The sequence below is a fragment of the Gymnodraco acuticeps genome, unplaced genomic scaffold (genome assembly GCF_902827175.1).
Source record: "Gymnodraco acuticeps unplaced genomic scaffold, fGymAcu1.1, whole genome shotgun sequence".
NCBI classification, from domain to species: Eukaryota; Metazoa; Chordata; class Actinopteri; order Perciformes; family Bathydraconidae; genus Gymnodraco; species Gymnodraco acuticeps.
Genome location: NW_022991316.1, coordinates 1 through 16,634, shown reverse-complemented (window position 1 = coordinate 16,634; position 16,634 = coordinate 1). Strand labels below are relative to the sequence as shown.

General features: G+C 41.6%; 1 pseudogene; it reads left to right on the top strand.

Moving 5' to 3' along the window:
* Positions 1-13,491, top strand: part of LOC117562454 — a 50,328-nt pseudogene extending 36,837 nt beyond the window's left edge.
* The last annotated feature ends 3,143 nt before the right edge of the window (positions 13,492-16,634 follow it).

The window sequence follows — 16,634 nt, the reverse complement described above, 5'->3', positions numbered from 1 at the left end:
GTTCCCATAAGATGTCTTCCTGCATTGAAGGGAATCATTGAACAGAATAGCAACTCCACCCCCTTTCTTATGCATTCTTTCCTGACTCATAAAACTAAAGTTGGGAGGGGTTGATTCGATAAGAACAGCTGCACTGTTATTTTGTTCAATCCAAGTTTCCGTTAAAAACATAAAATCGAGATTGTGCTCAGTGATAAAATCATTGATTAAAATTTGTTTTCCTGCCAGAGACCTGACATTTAATAAAGCTAGTTTAAGTTTGTTAGATACACTATCAGTAAGATGTTTTGTAACAAGCCGTGGCTGACATGGAATCACTGCTAAATTTGATAAACTCACAAGAACGTTTGAGCACTTCCTGTTTCTAAGCTAATTCACCGCTCTTAATCTATTACCTATCAACACAGATATCGGCAAAGCTACTGGCAGGCAGTAGTTCGAGTTCGCATTAACAGTTAGAACAATTAGTTCGCATTAACAAAGCATTTGTCCAGGATATTGTCTTTCCTGCTGTGATCCCTAACATACTGCTGGAACCCAGGTAACACAGTCTCCAGGCGACATTGCTTCATGTCCCCGAGCACTATTGCCGGTGCATCGGGGTGGCTGAGTTGCAGCTCGTGAACACAGTGTCCTCGGCCGCTGGGAGGCATGTAAACAACAAACAGTAAAATACACCCGAATTCTCTAGGCAGATAAAAGGGTCTTAACGTCATGCCGAGAATTTCTACGTTGGGATTGCAGAGTTTACATTTTACTGAGTATGATCGGCACCACAAATCATTAATATACACACAAATACCGCCTCCTCTGGTTTTCCCCGAGTTCGCATCCCTGTCTGCTCGAACAAGGGTGAGTCCGGGTACTTCAAAGAGAGATTCAGGCATCGTAGATTGTAGCCAACTTTCCGTGAAACATAATAAAGAGGCCTCGAGAAATTCATGACAGTACCTTGTGTATGTCCTTAGTGTGTCCACGTTGTTGCTCAATGAGCGCAGGTTTGTGAGAATGATGGACGGCTGAATCTCCGCCGTATTCTGAACGCCTCCCCTCCTTCCTCGTCTCTTTTTCCTGGTGTTTCTAAGTGGCTCCCGAGGGATTTCATCCAATAACGAAGAGCACCGGTGGCTTGGTGTATTCGTAGGAGGCCGATCGCATTGTAGCTCTAGCATAGCCTCGCGTCTGTAGCAGCGCAGAGGCCGGGGCTCCTCGCCATACCTGTTTGTGCTGTCACTGAGGTGTGTCTTGGAAAGTTGATTGGCCAGACATGGTCTGCAGAAGGCAAATGTAATCCACAGGATCAAAAGCATGGTCTCTCAAAATGACATTTCATACAGACACGACAAAGTTTAGACAATAAATAGACCAAAAAAACAAAACACAAGAGGAACGGATCATACTGAGACTCGCAGTGACAGGATGCCGTCTCCCTCTGTCTCCTGTCTACTAGGGCTGTGCATCTTCACTGGTCTCACGATTCGATTTGATTACCATTATCCTGTCTTCGATTCAATTCGATATCCCGATGCATCAAGATTCATACCAATGCGTTGCATCCTCAATTTTCTATATTACTGCACATGGCTTATTTTTCATCAATGCATACATGCAGTAAATACATATTAACTCTCTTTTATTATTTAGAAAGTGCTTCAGAAATCAATAACATAAATATCTTGACATTAATTTATAAACCTAAATGAATTGTATAGGTCTAGCCTCCCTATATCTGTGTGTGAAGTTGTTCCATCCTCAAACAAAAAACTAATGCTTCTGCAGTCTAGCTGCAGCTTCTAGCAATGGCCTTCTGTTAAAAAAGGACACTGAATGTGGCATCACACACAGGACTTGAGTCTGAACACAGCAGACAACAGGAGTATTTACAACAGCATATACAAACAAAAATACTGCATGTGGGTGCACACTCACATTCTCTGTCTCACTGTTGCATAAATCCCATGAATGTATGAGACTAAGTTAGCTTCATTATATCTCAGTGATTAAGTGAATAATAAAGTTTCTATCGGGTCACTGTCAGCCTGTCACTCATTATTTTGATTTGATAGTGATTCAGGACGGATATTAAAGTGACAGGGAAAAAAAACGTTATAGTAAAGCCGTGGCTGAAAAATCAGGAAGCAACGTTACTACGCTATAATCGATTATCTTCCGTCACTGCATCGATACCGAATCGTCCGCATCGCAATGCATCGTAGAAACGATTATTTTCAACACTTCTAGGTGTCAAGTCCTTCAGGTTTTTGGCCTCTACCAGTGATTTAGCCTGACTTGATAGGCTAGAGGGCAACAGAGGACGCTTTGGACAACTCAAATTCGTTCTTTTTGTCTTCATTTATTCAAGACAGCTCCAAGAATTGATCAGGTTGAAAACCTTCAAAACACAAAGGACAAACAAAAGTTAGCTCACATGCTACACAAATTACAAACATTTTGCAGGTCTCACTGCATTCTCAATAATAATAATAATAATAATAGCACAAACTATGTTTTAATTAAAAAGGATAAATTGTTACTTTAAAACCAAATCATTAACTTAAATGAATTAATAGGAGTGTTTATCTCCACTTGGAAACAGGCACCAGAGAAAACCTCATCTAAACACCTGCGCTGTCTAAATTACACAGAAAACAAACGGAGCACAGGCAGACCGCGCTGCGTAAAAAAACCAGTTGATTGCGCAACAGCACTCTCGCAAAGTGCGGCAACAGATCAAGTACATAAACACAATAAACATACCAACGGCGTCTCCGGAGCCTCACCCACACTGTCGCCTGGTTCTCTCTCCGTGGCTTTGAGAACAAGAGACCGGCCATCACAAACTACACCCCTTTGGTAGCCGTGTTGCCGGAAGCGGCGTTCATATTTTTTATACAGCTCGCTTCTGAAAAGTAGCCTACGCTATCCAAAATAAAACAAATACCCTCTCCTGGTATTGAACAATACTAGTACTCTAAATGAAAACACATAATTATTTATTAGTCCGTTTTTCACAGATATTATTATATTGACTTTCGTCTCGACACCTCCCACTTGAGCTCCTGGTTCCTGAACCCAAGGAGCTCACACCAGTTCTTCACCTTCAAATCACACCTGTTCTTCCACAGGAAGTAAGATGACCAGGCGCCTGACATCTCTATGAAGAATAGTGGCAGGGATCCTGCTTGGATGTCCCTTGTACCCTCCACAGACTTTATTCTTCATAACTGAGACTGGGTAGCTGGGAGAGGTTCTCACATTTACATCCCTTACGATGCCTTCTCCATCAGTATTTACACTGACCACTCTCACCAGTTTGTAATGTCCTCTCAGGGCATTTTGGTCAGCCAGCCACACCACATCTCCCACTGCTACATCTCGATTCCTTGTGTGCCATATTACTTCCAACTTTGATTCTGCCCTAGGCTGGTCCTTGATCTCCAGCCACTTCCTTGCAGCTCTCCACACCCAGGCTATGACACCGACACGTTTTTGAAGGCTGCAGAATCTTTTCACCTCCACAGGATCCTTCACTGTATTTCCTGTAATATTTCTGGTAGGAGTCTGATCGGCTCTAGGTTTCTCCCATTGGCTCTTCCTTTTTCTGTTTCCCTGTGGGTCTTCTAGGCCATCTCTTTGATTTATTTCGGCTTGAGCTCTTGTTATGGCTGCTGAGAATGCCTTCCTCTGGAGCTTGTCCACACTCTCTCTGGCTTGCGCTGCCACCTCTCCAGCTGATCTTATTGGCCACTCCTCCACTCTGTACCCAATTCCCAGGGCTTTGTTGTCCTCCTCTCTCATCTGATTTGGGAGGATGAGAGTTTTACTTGCAGCTGTTGCTTTTTCTCCTCCCAGGAGCGCTGCTGCAGTTTCTTGCCTCCCACTTTGACCAGACCGGACCCCTGGTTTGAGGCATAAGCCACCAGCTCTTTCGACCATTTTGTGCACTTGGGCTTTATCTACAACTTGCCACTCAGGCTCCCGCTTCAGCTGTTTTCCTGTCTTCAGGACTGTGGCCTCCACAGCATGTTGGTTGTTGGGGAGAGAAGTGGGGTCTTCAGTCCAGAGATATTTTGCATCCCAGTGTGGTGATGCAATATGAGAATCCTGCCTGACGTAGGTTAGGCCTGCCTTTATTGTATCCAGCTCTCTCTCCTCCGCCAGGGTAATCTCTTTACCTCCTGGTTGGCAATTTCCACACCGACATCCTCCACACTTAGGCTCACAGGCTGCTCCAATGCTGTCCCACCTCCACCATTCCAGGAACTCACGATTAGTTGCAGCTGTGACCTTTACTTCAGCAATATCTTCCTTCTGCAACTGTGCTGGTTTGTCTTTTGGAAGCTTTCTCTCCTCATACCTGACTGCAGCTGTTCTCATGGAGCAAGCAAAGTGTGTGTTGGACCTGTGTGACCTTCAATCTCCTCAAACAGTTCCGGGTGTGCCCCGCCTACTGTTTTTCCCAGTGGACTTTCCCACAAAACAAGGTCTCCAACCACCTTCACTCTTTGTGGAGCAAGTCTTCCTTCCCTGTGGCTTATGAGGAGCTCAACTTCTTCTGGCCTCTTTAATTCTTCAGGCTTGACCTCTGGGAAGAACTTCTGCAGTTTTTCAGGACTGATGACTATATGCACTTTGGCAATCTCCCTTAGGCCATAGCAGACAAGTTCATGTGCCTTCTCTGTCCCTTTAGGAGTCTTGACTTCTTCTGGCCTCTATAATTTGTCGGGCTTGACCTCTGGGAAGAACTTCTGCAGTTTCTCCGCTGCAATCCTGCGTGAGTTGACAAATTCACCTTGCATCATCTCAAGTCTATTCCTTATTGCTTTGAGGTCCTTGACTCTGCCAGCTAGATCTGATTTCGCCATCATGGGTATCCAGCACTCCCAAGCTGCCATCACTCTGGTGGCCTCCTTCATCCGCCTCTCTAGAATGGTCAGGAGCACCCCGTAGCCTTCCAGCTTGGTTCCTTCCACAGGCACATTCCCAGCTTGTTCACTGACTTCTTCTGCTTCCTCAATTGCAGTGATGAGCTCATATCGGCCATATCTGGACCACAGGTTATCTTGAATAAGAACTCTCACCTCTTCCATTCTGGCTTCAGCCTCCTCTGCAGTCCTTTCACCGTCGGCCTCTTCCCGCTTTGAAAGAGCTTCTCTGGCTTTCCTTCGGCCTTTTGAGCGTCTGCCTGCAACCCAGCCATGCAGTCCTCATTTGCTTCAAGAACCTTTTTTAATCCCTCTTTCAGCTTGGTGAATTCCTCCCTTAGCTCTGCTTCGACCATTCTACCTGCTTCTCTGTTGAGGTAGTTGGCCTGCCTGGTGAAGTTGCTTTTTGCACTTGTTCTTGAGCTCTTTAACCGTCTTCCCCAGAATTTCTTCCGCCATTTTGAGCTAATGGAAATGGAAGTGGTTAAAACATAGCAGCCTGCGGTCGCTCGTTAGCTGTTCTAATGAAGGTAAACACAGTGAAGGCACAGCTCTTTGCAGCTGCTGCTGCTCTTCTCAGATTCTCAGTTACACGTTACTGCCTCCTGGTGCTGCAGAGATTTCATGAAGTGAAGGAGGTTTTTCTTCTATGAAGCAGCTGTGGGCAGCAGATACTGTGAGAGTCACAGACATGAATACATAGGTCAAGGCAGACTGGTTCACAGACTCTCCTGTTTTGCCGATTCGGTGCTTGAACAAATAACTCTACACCCCTGGCCGAAATGTCCCTAAAATGAAGTCCGAGTTTGAAATATATATCTCAAATAATGTATGTATTTCCCCACATAAACATAACAGTCTGCAATGAAACGGCTGTCTCCTGTGCGCTCTACTTCCTACTTTCTCCTTTCTCTTTTTTTTATTTCATTGCCCTCTAGGGGCTTCGTAAAATACAAATGCAAATATTTTATTTTAAAAAGTAAAGTCCTTTCGAGTCATCTGTCTCAAGCCTAAGTCTCAAGTCATGAATACCAAGTCAAAGTCGAGTCTTTTATCAATGTTAGTCAAGCAAGTCTCAAGTAAAAAAATAGGCAAGTCAACTCATTAGACTCGAGTCAAGTCATGTGACTCGAGTCCCCCACCTCTGTTATATACTTTGGTTAGAATATTGCTGTATTACTGTATCAAATATAATAAACACAAACAGTTGATAAATAGTATTTTGTTAACTCAAGGTTTATATTAAAGGGGACCTATCATGCAAAATGCACTTTCGTACGTCTTTTATACATGAATATGTGTCCCCGGTGTTCCAGGGAACTCACCAAGTGTCAGAAAACACAACCCTCTCTATTTTCCTCCATACCCAAATCTCTAAAAAAGGGGCTGCAACGAATCTGATACAGACTGATCCAGATTTGAACACTTTACTGACGTCAGTAGGCGGAGCGGAGGGATCTAGATCGGCATGAAGGTGTTATTTATAATGACCGCGTCGCTGCACATTATCCCGCTTATCACACGGCCACATTCTCAACAAAGTAACGATATGACTCCTAATATTAATTGAAATGCTTTTATGGATTTAGGAAATGATTTTATTGATTTAAAAAATAGTTGTATTGATTTAAATTGACATGCATCCGCTAAGAGAAATAGTCCGTTGTTACTGTTTGAACTAACGTAGCAACGGCAGGAACTGCTTCGATAGCGTTTTTGAGGAGCTTTTTGATTACAGATTTGAAAACATCGTTGCTTGCTTTAAAAGTAGCACAATTCATGATGTCAAACATTGGAAAGTATCTAGATATCCCTGCCCTAATGCCAAAGGAACTGCACACTGAATATGTGTCGCCGTTTGATGTCTATGTCTGGACCGCTGCGTAAAAAGGAGAGTTTCTGCCCCGTTACTTCTCTTATTTTTTTAGTCAGTTTATTGAACATGTCAGAAACAAAAACATACAATAACAATAATATATATATATTTCTTTTTTTTTTTCTCACTCAAATTAATAATTATAACAAAGTACAAAAAAAAAAAAAAATGAATAATAATAATTCTCAGATAGTCTGTCATGTTCAACAGGGGCAAGAAGAAGCTTAAAAAACGTTTCTGGTCCTACCCCCTCTAACATATATGTTTCTTATAAATAAAACATTAGGTCATCGTCATCAGCGACATGTTTGGCATGTTAATTTGTTTTTTTTACAAAACAATCAGAAAGAAATTACTTTTACAATTACAACAAATGGGATTTTACAGGTCCTGTTTATAACCATTAATGATTTGGCTCCTAAATAATACTTTCAGTTTAGACTTGTACAATATGTCAGTGCATCGTTACAGTTATTCCACAGACTAACACCTTTTGATGAGATGCAGTGAAGTTTGGCATTTGTTCGTACGGGTGGTTTTTTGAAAATGCAGTTTCCTCTCAACATGTGCATGCTTTCTCTCTGTGTGAAAAGTCCCTGGATGAAGTAATTGTTGATTTGCGGCTTTGAACATAATTTGAATAGTTTTATAGTCAACCAGGTCTTGTAGTTTTAGTGTTTTTAGTTTGATGAACAATTTATTTGTTGGTTCTCTGTACGTAGTTTTATGTATAACTCGTATGGCTCTTTTTTGCAGGATGAAGATAGGATGTGTATTTGTTTTATATGTGTTCCCCCAAACTTCCACACAATACATCACGTATGGAAGTATGAAGGAGCAGTACAGCATAAACAAAGAAGCTTGATTAATTAGGTATTTGGCTTTATTCAGAATTGCTATTGATTTGGACATGTTGGCTTTGATATAGCTTATATGTGGTTTCCAACTTAATTTAATGTCTATGATTACTCCAAGGAATTTTATTTCCGATACTCTTTCTAATTGGACGCCATTTATAGTGAGTTTCTTCTCTGTATTGGTCGATCGATTCCCAAAATATTATGAGTTTGGTTTTGCTTGCGTTCAATGTTAATTTATTTTGGTCAAACCAGATCTTCATCCTGCTCAGTTCCTTCTCCATTGTGACCAATATCTGTTCTAAATCGTCCCCACAGCAGAGTAGACTTGTGTCGTCTGCAAAAAGAATGGTTTTAATAATTTTTGATACTTCACATATATTGTTAATGTACAGAATACATAGTAATGGCCCCAAGACTGAGCCCTGAGGCACCCCACATGTAACCTGCAGTAGTTGTGATTTATGGCTTTGTAGTTCAACGTACTGTTCCCTGTTATGTAGGTATCTGGATAGCCATGATAATGCAACACCTCTAATGCCATATCTCTGTAGTTTTTTAATTAATAATTCATGGTCAACCGTGTCAAATGCTTTTTTAAGGTCCAGAAATATCCCTATTGCATATTCTTTATTTTCTATCGCCTTAGTAATGTGTCCCATAAATTCTATAACTGCAAATGATGTGGTTCTGTTTGCTTTGAAACCATATTGTAGCTCCAAGATTTTATTTTGCTGCGCCACGACTGTTTTGATTTCGGCTGACAAGAAGTCGAGAGATTTCTTAATCTCCTCCACCTCGTCAGGGAGGTTTGCACTTTTCTTGGGTGCCATTTGTCCTGCGAGACTCACTTGTTGTAGGGCCTTACAATGTTTGTAATAGACCCAGCGAACATTCAGAGCTGCGTGTCCGCATTCAAGGATATCACACTGATATGTACTACTTCTATAAGAATAAAACACGGTGGACGGAGATCTCTTTTTCTCCCCCTCTTCTCCCGCTGCAGCCCAGCAGCTGATCTCAGAGCACGCTCCCCTCTCCTGCAGGGGGGCGTGGTCAGCTGCAGGGGGCGTGGTCAGCTGCAGGGGGTCGTGGTCAGCTGCAGCTCACAGAATCAGCCCCCTGCAAAAACAGCACTGAAAAGAGCAAATGCAGGATCTTTTTGGTATTTTGAAAAAAAAACTATATTTATATACTTTATATAGGTATGGCCCTACAATATATTGTTCAAATATAGCATGATAGGTCCACTTTAAGTGAGTTTTTATTGTGTTAACTTGTGTATTTATGCTTTTTAGATTGACTTTCTCTCTTTCTCTGTCCGTCTGTTCTAGAAACCGAAAGGAAAAGAGAGACGTCACAGCTGTCAGCAATGTGACAAATCCTTTACAACATCTGGAAATTTAAAGCGCCACCTGCGTATTCACACAGGAGAAAAACCGTACAGCTGTGAAGAGTGTGGGACAACTTTCACTAGATCAGGTAATCTCAAATCACATCAACGTATTCACACCCGAGAAAAACCTTACAGCTGTGAAGAGTGTGGGACAACTTTCAGTACATCAGGTGATCTACAAAAACATCACCATATTCATACTGGAGAAAAACCGTACTGTTGTGAAGAGTGTGGGAAAACGTTCATTACATTAAGTGCTCTCAAATCACATCACCGTATTCACACTGGAGAAAAACCATACAGCTGTGAAGAGTGTGGGAACACTTTCACTGAATCAGGTGCTCTCAAATCACATCACCGTATTCATACTGGAGAAAAACCATACTGGTGTGAAGAGTGTGGGAAAACGTTCACTACATTAAGTGCTCTCAAATCACATCACCGTATTCACACTGGAGAAAAACCATACAGCTGTGAAGAGTGTGGGACAACTTTCAATCAATCAATCAATCAATGTTTATTTATATAGCCCAATATCACAAATGTTACATTTGTCTCAGTGGACTTTACAGTTTGTACAAAATATCAGTATGACAATACGACACCCTCTGTCCTTAGACCCTCACATCGTACAAGGAAAAACTTCAGAAGAAAACCCACAGTTTAAAGGGAAAAATGGGAGAAACCTCAGGGAGAGCAACAGAGGAGTGTTTAGAGTTTTGAGAGGTCCTGATAATTTATTCCGGCAAATTATTCTGACCTCCTAATTGACCTTTCCGAAGATTATTGAGTCTATGTAAGTTTGCTGCGTGGCTCAGATCCACCAACGTCAGCAAGATCTCACCTCTTCCTAACCACCCCGAAGAACCAAGGTTTCAATTAACTGCTGTTTCAATTCAGACAACTCTTTTTTAATCTGTTTAAGCGATCCCGAAGGATTTTGATATCAGTAAATGGAGTGTGCTCCTACCTAAGTGTGTGTGGCAGGGTGCAATCTTACCTTTGACGCAGGAGAGGAGGGCACAGGTGTCTTTTAAAGGATCCCAATCCAACAGGTGGGATTCAGTTTATTTGAAGAAAAATAGGTCCAAACTAATACAGGGTTTTTACCTTCTCTCTCACAACATTATAATCATACTAACAAAAACACCGTGCTGTGATCATGTTCAAATGAAACTTTAATTCACAGTCTTACATTTATTACCAAAATGTTTTAATTTCAACTGCCCATTTCAGTTGTGACATTTTAAAATTCTCCCGATAGAATTTAGAGGTATTTCCTCGTAAAAAGACCGGTGACAATAAAAAGCGCATTCAACTTTTCATTCACCCATTTATTCACTTCAGTTTTCATACACTTTTTCCGACACAGACGGCGGATTAACCTTTCAAAAACACATTCCTATCCGCAAAATTCGAAGGAAGGTCCTTACAGGTCGCGGTATTTATAATTTTCAAACACTTTTTCCGACACAGACGGCGGATTAACACTCAAAAACCCATTCCTGTCCGCAAATTTCGAAGGAAGGTCCTTACAGGTCGCGGGTTATAATATTCACCAACACATCTCTCATCAAATCATTCCACTCAGCCAACAACCAATAAATTCGAGAGATATTTACCCCGTCTAGAAAGACCTTACCGAGAGCTATTAACCCAGCTCTGAAGCACACAGCCTACCCGGAGAGAGTCTACCAGGGGTTACCCCCCCTCTCTCGCGCTCTCTCAAAAACCCAGTCCCTTTATGCTAAAAAAACTGGATCCTAAACCCAAAAAAACAAACTCCTCCTCTTCACCCAATTCAGTTGAAAACTGCGCCTGCGCACTAATGTACAAGGCTAAACATGTCCCGACATGTTCCACAGCTGTTATGGGATAAGACACCCTTTCATATGAGGTAAAAAGGACATGAACTCTCTTTGGCCTCTTAATGTTTCTCCCCTTAGTGTGAAGCCCCCCCTCCCTGTGGACTGCTGCCAGAGGAGAGGAAGAAAACTCAACCTAAACAACCCACTTTGTTTTGTTTATACTGTAACTATAGAAAACCTAAAATATGAAGCATTTTCATTGTGGGTTATACAAGAATATAATTGATTATATTTGATTATAACTAACTTTCGTTTTTAAGTATTAAACATACTATGAAAAGTCACAACACCCTCTTTTCAAAACGCAAAGTTCTCAAATAGCAACAGAAAAAATTGTAAGCATAGATACATATTCAAAAACCGTCAAGAAGCATTCTCCTTATGGGTTTATACAAGAATATGATTGATCATGTATGATTTATAATTAACTTTCGTTTTTAAGTATTCACTTCATACCATGATCTCAATTAACTTTCGTTTTAAGTATTCACTTCATATGAAGATCTCAACAGGAGGGATCCCTCTCCCAGGACGGACAGACATGCAATAGATGCCGTGTGTAAATTGAAAAGATAATACATTTGCAACATAGGTAGTCCAAATGTTTGGAAATGCATGTGTGTATAATAGGAAGATGAATCCACGAGGATATCCATCCAGGACCTATGATCCAGGACCACAGCCACGACTCAAGATCCAGGACAGAGGAGCGCAGGATCATCCATGACTCCGGATCCCGGCGTATACAGACACCAAAAAGAAAGACATTTGGGGAAGCTGGGTTAATCGGAACATGAGAGTACACAGGTATAGACAGAGAGAAGGAAGAAGTAAGATGTCCCCCGACAAACTAAGCCTATATCAGCAAAACTAGGGGCTGAATCTAATCAGCCCTAACTATAAGCTTTATCAAAAAGGAAGGTCTTAAGCGCACTCTTAAAAACGGATAGGGTGTCTGCCGCCCGAACACAAACTGGAAGCTGATTCCACAAATGTGGAGCTTGATAAGAAAAGGCTCTGGCTCCCATTGTACTTTTAGAGACTCTAGGAACAACCAACAACCCTGCATTCTTGGAACGCAATGCCCTAGTAGGACAGTAGGGTATAATGAGTTCTTTAAGGTAAGATGGCGCCTGCCCATTAAGGGCTTTGTAGGCGAGAAGAAGAATTTTAAATTCTATCCTGTGTTCTATAGGGAGCCAGTGTAAGGCAGCCAGAACAGGAGTAATGTGGTCCCTTTTCCTAACTCTGGTTAGTACACGAGCTGCAGCATTTTGAATCAGCTGAAGCGACTTGACTGACTTCTTGGTACACCCTGATAATAAAGAGTTACAATAATCCAGCCTTGAAGTAACAAATGCATGGACTAGTTTCTCTGCATCGTTTTGAGGCAAGATATGCCTGATTTTTGCAATGTTACGTAGATGGAAGTAGGCGGTCCTTGAAATTGATTTTATGTGGGCGTTAAAGGATAAATCCTGATCAAATATAACACCAAGATTCCTTACAGTCTCACTGGAGGCCAAATTAATGCCATCCATGGTTAATATATCCTTAGATAATTTGTTTCGTAGATTCTTCGGGCCAAGTACAATAACTTCAGTTTTGGTCGTGTTTAACATCAAAAAGTTTAAGGTCATCCACGTTTTTAAGTCCTTAAGGCAGTCTTGAATTTTATTTAGATGATTAATTTCATCAGGCTTGATTGATAAATATAGTTGAGTATCATCCGCTAGATCACAGGATCAGGTCATCTCAAATCACATCAACGTATTCACACGGGAGAAAAACCTTACAGCTGTGAAGAGTGTGGGACAACTTTCACTACATCAAGTGCTCTCAAATCACATCAACGTATTCATACTGGAGAAAAACCATACAGCTGTGAAGAGTGTGGGATAACTTTCACTAAATCAGGTCATCTCAAATCACATCAACGTATTCACACTGGAGAAAAAACCTTACAGCTGTGAAGAGTGTGGGACAACTTTCAGTACATCAGGTGATCTACAAAAACATCACCATATTCATACTGGAGAAAAACCGTACTGGTGTGAAGAGTGTGGGAAAACGTTCACTACATTAAGTGCTCTCAAATCACATCACCGTATTCACACTGGAGAAAAACCATACTGGTGTGAAGAGTGTGGGAAAACGTTCACTACATCAAGTGCTCTCAAATCACATCTTCGTGTTCACACAGGAGAAAAACCATAGTGTTTTAAAGAGCCGCAATTAAGCATATTTTGTTTTTTTCACAGTTTACACTAAACAATTCCCATCTATAGAGTGGCAAAGTCACGCCCATCTACTTCCGCTCCATGGGACCTTATTTCGGAAAAATAATGTATTGAAGTCAATGGAGAGAGAAAACATATCTTTCGATCCCGTTTGAATAGTGCCATGAATTACACATATGATGTTTGTTAATCTTAAAAAATAATTTCCATGTCAAAAAAGTCACAGTTTGTCGTAAAACTGTTGAAATATAAGACTATGAAAAATACGCAACTACAAAGACTACTAATCCCAGAGTCGCGTAAGTGATGTCACAATTGTTTTCCTCCACTGAGAGATAGCTAAGATCAGCGCCAAATAGATATAATCTATCTATATGGCGCTGGCTAAGATAAGATAACTTTAACAAGATGCCTGTGTGCTTAGTACCAGGTTGTTATCATACCAGCAATGGGTCTTGCTCGTTCTTTCGCTTCCCATCTGATGGAAGGACCAGGAGTGGCTGGATCAAGTTAGCTACCTAGCTAGTAGCTAGCACGTCAGTTAGCATTACAGCCGTGTCATTTTTATTAGCCTTAATATGAAGTAACATTAAGTAACCCAACATGTAAGTAAGAGTAGTAGTCATATATCGTGAACCCTTTGAAGAGTACTGTCACCGGTGTGATCATTCTATAATACACAATTTAAGCCCGGGGGAGAAATGCCAACGCTAGCATCGGCGATCGCCGATCTGTTCTACTTCACGCTATCTGCAGAAATGGTTGACGTAAACATTAAAAGACCAGGCAGTTCAGAGAGAATCAAAGGAAGGCAGGCAGCTTTGCATGACATTCTTCTGGACGTGTTTCATTGTGGTGATAGTGAGGGGAGTCAATCCTTTTGTTGACAAGACAGTAGTGACGGCCATCTTGATGACGTGTGTTGTTCTGCGAGACCGGAGATGTAGTTCATTGAGCGTTTCACACAAACAAATGTGTTCACAGTTTTACGACATTTTTTTTTTTTTTTACTTACAAAATTATCTTTCAAATTGACAAACATCATATGTGTAATTCGTGGCACAATTCAAACTGGATCGAAAGATAATCTTTGTCTCTCCATTGACTTCAATACATAATTTTTTCGAAAATAAGGTCCCATGGAGCTCCACTCTATTGGCCTTGTGTTGGGTAATCCTTTTTTCCATTACAGATCCCATCCTAACAGCGCCATCTGTTGACGTAACGTCAGAATTGACATGCATAATGTTCACTGTTCCTTTAAGTTTCGTTTTCAGGCTGTCCATCTGCCGACAGCTGTTTCAAACAGCTGACATTATTGCAGCATTAAATCCAAGCCATTGTCCAATGCAGCTTATGATTCCAATATACGATCCAGTTTTAATGCTGCTCATACCCGGCCGCTTTCCCAGCCTTGGCTCTCGGCCTCTCCTTTCGCCGTCTTGATGAGCGCAGGTGGTGACAATCTCCAGCTCATTGTGAGGTGTTGTCCAGCTGATCCGGGATGATGGTGTGGTTGTGAAGTAATCCAATTGTTTGTCCGGTGAAAACGATCCTTAATCCAATGCGATATGTTTCTTATATTGTCCAGTTTCACTCAGAGTACGATTCTACTTAATGTAATGGCAGTTTAAATGTTCCAGTGTCCTATATCTTTTTGCCATTACTTCACAGGAGGGTTTAGAGTGATCCTGACGCAGACGCAAACATATGAAGTTCCGGTCTTTTGCTGAAGTTTTAGAATGATGTTTTATTGCTTTACATACCAAGGTTTAAGTACACGGTGTCAATAGTTGTAGTATGAGCATCTGCTGGGGCTGGCTGGCCGTCTGGTAGAATCAGTATGCTCTTCCTGTCCTCTCACCTATGACCTCTCGCAGCTAAACCCCGCCACCAAGTGTTCAAAATAATATTGCACTATACATGTAATTAAGGTAAACTGAGACACCAACAACACCCATAAAATGGCTCCTACAAAGAGTGTGGGAAAACGTTTTCTTAAAGTATTCTCTTGTTGAAATGATCAGACTACCAAAAATAAAATGGCCTTAGAAACAGACTCGTAACCCTGCATATTTGTTGTGTTTTGCAGCATATTATAAACATGTCATTCCCTTATCTTCAAATACCCCAGGTTGTGAAGGTATGTATTTGAGGTGTACTGTCCACATCGCAGACCTGAAGTCGTGCAGTCATTTCTCAAAGATGGTGTGGCATATAGGGAGGTGCAATCTCCTGATGATATAGACTGTATTATAGTGGACATCTGCAACCCTAGAAAACAAGATAACATTAGGATAATCAATGTATACAACCCATGTCCAAATCTAACCACTGATATTTAAAGAAATAGCAGAATATAAACATAGGAAGGAAGTTTGGTGTGGTGATTTCAATGCACACAACAGTCTATGGGGCAGCAACCATACAGACAGTAACGGAAACATAGTGGAAGAAATGCTGGAGGAAAGAACACTAGTATGCCTTAATGATGGACATGGCACAAGAGTAGATGTTCACAGGGGGAAAGTCTCATGCCGGCTGCTGCCTTCCTGGTCCTCTTAACTGTGTTAATGTGTGTTGCATGTAAATGAGCTGTGCGATTGCCCTGTCGTGATTGGCTGCCATCTCCTGGTCCGCCCCTGAAGATTGTGATTGGAGCACGCCGGGTCTGACGCACTCCAATCGCAGCGTACAGCCGGCGCACACCTGCTGGAGACGACTACAAAGCCTGGGGACAATCATCACTCTGGAGGCTCTGTTGAGTGAACAGACGCCTCTCGCTACTTGCTCTTCGGTCTGTGGTTAAATTGTGTGGTCTGTGTTTTGTAGTGTGATATGATTTTCTTTAGTTAGTACCACTTTGACAGTGAGGGTTTTAGTTACTATTTAGTTTATCTATTTCTTTGTATGTAAACAGGCTCCCTTTTTAGAGTCCTCCCTTTGTTTGGTTGTTTATGTAAACTTGCGCCCTTGTGGCCACTTTGTTTGTTTCAGGCTGCCTGCCTGCCATTTTGTTTCACCCTGGTATAATAAAGCCATTTATAATTATTACCAATTCCAATCTGGTGTATGTTGCTTTCCTCTTCCCCTAGTCGGGACGTAACAAACTGTTTGGTTCATACATGCGAATGGTTTTTTGAATAACTCCACTGTAGGAAGTGACCATTATCCAGTGCTTCCTAAAATGAATAATAATGTATATATGCAGGAAGGAGGTGTGATAACCAGGTGGTGCTTTGCTAAAGCTGATTGGGGGAATGTAGGATATGGTGTGAGGAGTCGGTACACCTGCTAACATCAGAGGGAAGCATAGAGGTCATTACAAGCCACATAACGCAACATATACTAAATGCAGCAGAGAACAGTATACCCAAAACAACAACCAAGGGTAGGAAGAAAGTGGTGCCATGGTGGAATGAGGAATGCAGCAGGGCTAAAAGAGCGAAACGATGCATTTAGAGAATTAAAG